This window comes from Dendrobates tinctorius, unplaced genomic scaffold (assembly GCF_039654945.1).
Source record: "Dendrobates tinctorius isolate UK_male_01 unplaced genomic scaffold, ASM3965494v1 ptg000505l, whole genome shotgun sequence".
NCBI classification, from domain to species: domain Eukaryota; kingdom Metazoa; phylum Chordata; class Amphibia; order Anura; family Dendrobatidae; genus Dendrobates; species Dendrobates tinctorius.
The window spans coordinates 427,521-436,059 of NW_027362164.1; positions in this window are offsets into that span (position 1 = coordinate 427,521).

Sequence of the window (8,539 nt, forward strand, 5' to 3'; positions counted from 1 at the left end):
TTCCACCCTCTTTCAAGATCCCTAACGTCTTCCACAGATCTCTACTGAAGCCGTTTGAAGCAGTCCAGGGAGAATCCGAGTCCGCTGCTCCTCCGGTTTCGGTTGAGGGACATGTGGAATATGAGATTGGTCACATCGTAGATTCTAGGTTGGTACGGCGGTCAGTACAGTACCTAGTTCATTGTAAGGGGTATGGGCCGGAGGACAGGTCCTGGGTGCCGGCCCGGTTGATGCATGCGGATCGTCTGGTTCGGGCTTTCCATGCTAGATACCAGGGCAAGCCTGGGGGTCCAGAGGCCCCCCGTTGAGCGGGGGGGTACTGTCATGGATACCAGTGCTGGGTGACCGGCACTTCTGGGGTTAATGTTCTGATCTCAGTGCAGACTCTCACCTGCACACCTGGGACCTATTATGGTGGCCTCTCATTGGTTCTGGGGAGGCTTCTTATAGCCTCAGGAAGCTTCCATCCCCCATCAGTTATACTTTCGCCCTTGGCATAGTGTGGTGACCCCTGAGTGTGTTTGTGCTGTGTTCTGGTTGCATGCTTCTCTGTGTATGACTCGGTCTGTTCTCTGGATTTGCTTTGGATTCTGCCTGGTACCTCCTATGTCTGTTTGGTTTTGATCTCTGCTTGGCCCTGACTATCTGTCCTGTCTCATCCCTGGTACTTTACTGATATCTTCTGTATGACCTTTGGCTTTGTCTGACCTCCCGTCTGTTTATCCCTCCTGTACCTCGCTTGCCTGTATTGTGCATGACCTCCGCTTTGCCTGACTCTGAGTTTTCTACCATCTCTGAAAGCAGGACACTAAGCCCCGCCCCCTTGCAGTCACATGACCGTAGGTCCTGTGCCGGCTTGCTAAACTTCTACATTCAGATCCTGTGCATCTTTATTTTCCGGCTGTTCTTGTCCCCAAAATAGAAAAAACACGGCACTCAATGAGGAGGGAGGTGCACAAGTCGGGTATCCAGCCAACTAACAATGTAGTACAAAAACTTGGCACTCAAAAGAAAAATTGATTTGACAGTTCCTTTATTGTAAAAGGCATCCAGTTAAATATACTACTTTTACTTCTTTAAATGTTTTCGGTCATACAATTGATCGAAACATAATAAATATGCAAGTGAATACAAATGGTAATGCAAACAAGTTAATATAGAGGCATAGACAATAAGCATGTCCATTGTCACCAAAAGACAGTCCTATGCAGTGGTGAAGTGGATCTTGTAATAACTCATGGTAGTTGATAGAGAGGGAGATGATGTCATATCATGTAATGGTCTTCAAAAAAATGGCTGCCGATGTGCGCATGCGGCCACACATACTGCTGCATCACATCCGGCCTCTGAACTGTCAGTGCACATGTCTGTGACTTCATTAAATAATTACAAAAACAGCTTGGTTTCCCCTCTATTCTTGATAACCATACTTGCTAAAGCTGACAGCTGAGGGTTGCAGCCTACAGCTGTCAGTTTAGCCTGGCTGGTTATCAAAAATACAGGGGAAACCATGTCTTTTTTTATTATTTATTTGTAGTGCAATTGAAGGGTCAGTTGATGTCACTTTTCATGGTGTCTGACTCTAATTTTAGCTGTTTTGGCAGCTCCCCCCCCCCCAGAAGTTGTTGTCTATGCGTTTGAGTTTGCCTCCCATTTAAGTCAATGGGGTTTGGGTATGCTTGTCGAACTGTTTGACAAAATCTGACCTGAACCTTGAAAGGTTCACTAACCTTTAGTAAAGAAATTAAAGAAGGTCTGGTCCCGGAGTTTCCCAAGGTGCACAAAGATAGGTCTATTCCATCAGGACACCCAATTATGCCAGGCAATGGCAATTTATGCAAATGGGTGTGCAAATTTTTAGACAAACACTTGAAACCGATAGTGGAGATATTACCATGGTACCTTAACCTCTTTGTGACCAGAGGTATTTTCATTTTTGCGTTTTCGTTTCTCGCTCCTCTTCTTCCCAGAGCCATAACTTTTCTAGTTTTCCATCAATATGGCCATGTGAGGGCTTATTTTGTGGGGCAAGTTGTACTTTTGAACAACACCATTGGTTTTACCATGTCGTGTACTGGAAAATGGGAATAAAATTCCAAGTGCGATGAAATTGCAAAAAAAGTGCAATTCCAGTGCTATTAATTTTTTTTTTCACCATATTCACTAAAAGCAAAAACTGCCATTATAATTCTCCAGGTCATTACGAGTTCATAGACTCCAAACATGTCTAGGTTCTTTTTTTATTTAAGTGGTGAAAAAGAAATCCAAACTTTGGTAAAAAAACAATGGTGCCATTTTCCGAGACCCGTAGCGTCTCCATTTTTCGTGATTTTGGGTTGGGTGCACTGCAGATACAATCCTTTGATCCCCCATTATGGCATTTTATTGCAATGTAGCGGAGACCCCCAAAAATGTAATTCTGGCTTTTTGAATGTTTTTCTCGTTATGCCATTTAGCTATCAGGTTAAATCTTTTTTTATGGAACACAGAGAGACACAGTACAACAAACGTGAAAAAATACTCTGCTGTAAAAAAATTCCAACAATGAGCAGCAAGTGCTAGTAAAAAGATAACAAAACAGGGTGTTTAGTTGATACGTTCTTTGCAAATAATGTGCGCTAAGCCGCTCCACCAATGCCAAGGTATACCCCTCAGAGCAGTCATATCCAATGTATTTAAAAACTTTTTATTCCATTGGTTTCTTGCAAGCTATACCTTGGCATTGGTGGAGCGCCTTAGCATATGTTTTTTGCAAAAAACGTATCAACTAAACACCCTGTTTTGTTATCATAATAATAATCTTTATTTTTATATAGCGCTAACATATTCCGCAGCTCTTTACAGTTTGCACACATTTTCATCACTGTCCCCGATGGGGCTCACAATCTAAATTCCCTATCAGTATGTCTTTGGAGTGTGGGAGGAAACCGGAGTGCCCGGAGGAAACCCACGCAAACACGGGGAGAACATACAAACTCCTTGCAGATGTTGTCCTTGGTGGGATTCAAACCCAGGACCCCAGCGCTGCAAGGCTGCAGCGCTAACCACTGAGCCACCGTGTTGCCCTGTACAGTATAAAAAATACATATTTAGGACCTGCAATGTTAAAGCTACACTTCAGCGCCTTTGCCTTAGCTCTGGCACCATCTTTTTATCATCTTTTTACTAGCACTTGCTGCTCATTGTTGGAATTTTTTTACAGCAGAGTATTTTTTCACGTTTGTTGTACTGTGTCTCTCTGTGTTCCAGTCTCTTGGTGGTGTGAGCACTGTCTTACTGACTTGTTCTCTGTGTGTATGGCCCAAGCCTTCTATTTTATTCCTTTAATTCTTTTTTTATAGCGATAGATCAGGCAATTCTGAACTCGGCCATACCAGATATGTGTAGGTTTGATTTTTTTATGGTTTTAATTTGAATGGGGCAATGGAAGAGAAAGGACTAGGAGACAAAAAGAGCGTACTAGGGTTTTATCAAACGATAACGGGAGAATACGTAGTGTGAGACTACTCACCTGATGTGGGTGCAAAAAGCAGCATGAGATAATCACACAGCTGCTGCAGGACACTTGTCATGAATGTTAGGTAGGTTTTTGAATAAAAGATAGGTTGTTGTCCTGATGAAGAGGTTGTGTGACCTTGAAATGCTTTGACCTGTAAACCTTATAATAAAATCCATTGATTTTATCCTGCTATTGACTCCTTATCAGCAGCGCAGTTGATGACATTTCCTTCCTACTTTCCACACACAGGCGATGATCAGATCACCTGTGTGTAGCAGAAAAGTTACCCAAGTGGTGCTCATAGCAATCTGGCTATGATAACCATAAAGGTTTGTTGGAGACCTCTGGTTGTCATGCCAACCCATTAGTGACCTGTGATCATGTGACGGGGTCACCGATGGGTGGGATTTCCGTTGCGCTCAAGTTAAATTCCGCTGTCTGAGATTGACAGAGGCATTTAACAGGTTAACAGCTGAGGGTGGATCGTGATTCCACCTGTGGCTGTTAGAGGCACATGTCAGCTGTTCAAAATAGCTGACATATGCCTGGAAAGATGTGGGCTCACCGCTGGATCCCACATCAAAGGGAGGGTGTCTGATGTGGATGTATTATTACGCCCGATGTCGGAAAGGGGTTAAGGACACAAATGATATGTTGAATAAAATTGAGAACATCTACGTATATGGAGGATGAAATGTGGTTCATCAATCTGGAATCACTTTACATGTCAAACTGCCATAAAGATGGAATAAAGCTGTTGAGACATTTCTCACTATGACTAATCTGATTGGAGATCTCATTCAATTTCTACTGAAGCTATTAAAATTCAGGATTGAGAGTCCCCAGTAGTTGATACCTTTTAATGGCTAACTGAAAAGATGGTAACACATTGCAACTTTCGAGACGACTCAGGTCTCTTCATCAGGCTAGACTAATACAAAATCTGAAGTCACATATTTATGCACAATACAGCCTAGAAAAAATTCTCTCTCTGAGAATTGAAGTTACCTATCAGGGATACAGAAATGTTTTGCCATAGGTAGATCCATTCTTTTTTCTCTTATTGTGTGACGATGAGCATTCATCCTTAGAATCATAGAATGGTAGAGTTGGAAGGGACCTCCTGGGCCATCTGGTCCAACCCCCTGCTCAAAGCAGGATTCGCTAAATCATCCCAGTCAGATGTCTGTCCAGCCTCTGTTTGAAGACTTCCATTGAAGGAGAACTCACCACTTCTCGTGGCAGCCTGTTCCACTCATTGATCACTCTAACTGTCAAAAAGTTTTTTCTAATATCTAATCTGTGTCTCCTCCCATTCAGTTTCATCCCATTGCTTCTAGTCTTTCCTTGTGCAAATGAGAATAAAGTTGATCCTTCTACAATGTGACAGCCCTTTAGATATTTGTAGACCGCTATTAAGTCTCCTCTCAGTCTTCTCTTTTGCAAACTAAACATTCCCAAATCCTGCAACCTTTCCTCATAAGACAGGGTTTGCAGGCCGGTCACCATTCTGGTCGCTCTTTTCTGAACTTGCTCCAGTTTGTTGATGTCTTTTTATAGTGGTTTGAAAAAACACTATATTGTAATCCGAACGCTGCTAACTTCTTCTTCTTCTTCTTCTTCTTCTTCTTATTAAGTTGATTTCCGCAATTAATGCGGCCCGAACCGCTACACTCACAGATGCCGTTGAGGTGTCATTTCGAAGCCAGCGTCCATGAGAGGTGTGCTAAGTATTTTTCGTGTCGATCGGATTTGTAGTTTTTGCGCAATTTGCGTTTGAAATTTTTTTTTCCCGTCATTGGAATGCACTGTCTCCAATGCTTTTCAATGGGAAAATGTTGCCACAGACAAAACATGCCCTGAGGCGACTGAAATGGCAGTTGAGCTCATTGATATGCGCAGGCACACCCAGTTACTATGCCAACCCCTACGAACGTCACATGACCTCTCCAAGACAGAGCTTCTGCCACATAATATCAGCTCTTAAAGCAAAACCCACAGCACAAATGCAAATCTAGCTTCATCACATGACACATGCCCCTGAGATAGAATGTGCGACAAAGTGGATTTAGAAGCCCAGTGAGCCACCCTGGCTCTTAAAGGGCCGACGTGCTACAGTGATTCTTAAAGGGCCAGCGCACCGAAATGAGTCTTAAAGGGTCGGCGCGCCAAATCGAAAGCTGAGTGACCCCGGCCTCCAAATCGGAGGCTGAGCCACCCTGGCCTCCAAATCGGACCCAGTGTGGCCCCGCTCAAAAAAACAGACCCAGAGTAGCCCCGCCCACCAAATCGGACCCAGAGTCACCCCGGCCACAAAATCGGACCCTGAGGGGCCCCAACCACAAAATCAGACCCTGAGGGGCCCAACCCACAAAATCAGACACTGAGGGAACTCAGCCACAAAATCGGACCCTGAGAGGCACCGGCTACAAAATCGGACCCTGAGGGGCCCCGGACACAAAATCGGACCCTGAGGGGCCCCGGCCACAAAATCAGACTCAGTGTCCCCACCCACCAAATTGGACCCTGAAGGGCCCCGTCCACCAAATCGGACCCAAAGTGGCCCCGCCCACCAAATGGGACCCTGAGGGGCCCCACCCACCAAATGGGACCCTGAGGGGCCCCCCCACCAAATCGGACCCTGAGGGGCCCCGCCCACTAAATCGGATTCTGAAAGGCCCCAACCACAAAATCGGACCCTGAGGGGCCCCACCCACAAAATCGGACCCTGAGGGTCCCCGCTGACCAAATTGAACTCTGAGGGGCCCCGCCCACCAAATCGGACCCAGAGTGGCCCGCCCACCAAATCAGACCTAGAGTGGCCCCGCTCACCAAATCGGACCCCGAGGGATCCCACCCACCAAATCGGACCCCGAGAGTCCCCGCCAACCAAATTGGACCCTGAGGGGCCCCGCCCATCAAATCGGACTCTGATAGATCCCGCCCACCAAATCAGACCCTGAGGGGCCCAGCTCACCAAATCGGACCCAGAGTGGCCCCACCCACCAAATCGGACCCTGAGGGGCCCTACCCACAAAATCGGACCCTGAGGGGCCCCAACCACAAAATCGGACCCTGAAGTGCCCCGGCCACAAAATCGGACCCTGAGGGGCCCCGGCCACAAAATCGGACCCTGAGGGACCCCACCTACAAAATTGATCCCTGATGGGCCCAAACCACAAAATCGGATCCTGAGGGGCCCCACCCACAAACTCAGACCCTGAGGGGCCCCGCTAACCAAATTGAACTCTGAGGGGCCCCGCCCACCAAATCGGACCCAGAGTGGCCCGCCTACCAAATCAGACCTAGAGTGGCCCCGGTCACCAAATCGGACCCCAAGGGGCCCCACCCACCAAATCGGACCCTGAGGTGCCCCACCCACAAAATCGGACCCTGAGGCCAAAGTGGCCCCTGAGAGGCACCCACAGTTAAAACGGATCCTGAGTTGAAAGTCTTGCAGGTGCAGCAGGCAAGTCTCTCTTAAAGGGGCAGCCTGGGCAGCACTTCAAACCACTATCTGTACTTCCTTCAGGAAATACACATCTAGTATTATTATTATTATTCAGTTGATTTCCGCAATTAATGCGACACGCACAGACTCCGTTGAGGCGTCGTTTCGAAGCCAGCGTCCTCGAGTGGTGTGCTAAGTATTTTTCGTGTCGATCAGATTTGTAGTTTTTGCGCAATTTGCATTTGAAAAAACATTTTCCTGTCATTGGAATGCACTGTGTCAATGCATTTCAATGGGACAATTTTGCCATAGGGAAAACATGGGGCAGTGGTGAGGTGGCAGTTAAGCTCATTGATATGCACAGGCACACCCAGTTACTATGCCAACGCCTACGAACTTTGCGTGACCCCAGCAGGACAGCGTTTTTGCCAAATAATATCAGCTCTTAAAGGGAAACCCAAGCACAAATGCAAATCTGATCGACCCTGGCCTACAAATCGGAGGCTGAGCCACCCAGGCCTCGAAATCGGACCCAGAGTGGCCCCACCCACCAAATGGGACCCTGAGTTGTCCCACCCACCAAATCGGACCCAGAGTGCCCCCGCCCACCAAATCGGATTCTGAGGGGTCCCGCCCACCAAATCGGACCCTGAGGGGCCCCGCCCACCAAATCGGACCCTGAGGTGCCCCACCCACAAAATCGGGCCCTGAGGGCCCCACCCACAAAATCGGACCCTGAGGCCAAAGTGGCCCCTGAGAGGCACCCACAGTTAAAACGGATCCTGAGTTGAAAGTCTTGCAGGTGCAGCAGGCAAGTCTCTCTTAAAGGGGCAGCCTGGGCAGCACTTCAAACCACTATCTGTACTTCCTTCAGGAAATACACATCTAGTTTAAAATGTGGTGCCCAAAACTGGACACAATATTCCAGATGTTCTAAGCTTTTGCCCTGTCTCCCCCACATACAGACCCCCAGTTGGACATTTAGTACAAATAATTAAGTACACCACATTAGATGTAATAAGAGAAAAAAGAATGGATCTACCTGTGGCAAAACATTTCTGTATCCCTGATCACAGCAACGTGGATATGAAATTACTGGTATTGAAAGGTAACTTCAATTCTCAGAGAGAGAGACGAGTTTGGGAGTACAAATTTATGATGACCTTTAAACACTCTCAGTGCTGGAATGAATGTGTCGCATGGATTTATGTCTTTTTACAACAATTAAGGAATTTGCTTTTAAGACCTTGTGGAGGCATCACAACACATTAGGAGACCCCAATCAGAGGACTATAAAACATCCGGACTCCTTATCTATGAACTGGTCCAATGTTTATATTTATGTTTCTCCCTCTCCCATAATGACAATTCTGCTTCACGTCACTCGTCTTATCTATTGTGTTATTTCTGTGTTGTATTGTGCATAAATATGTGACTTCAGATGTTGTATTAGTCTTTGCCTGATGAAGAGACCTGAGTAGTCTCGAAAGCTGCAATGTGTCACCATCTTTTCAGTTAGCCATTAAAAGGTATCAACCACTGAGGACTCTCAATCCTGAATATTTTTCTATCTACTGTCTAACACGGTA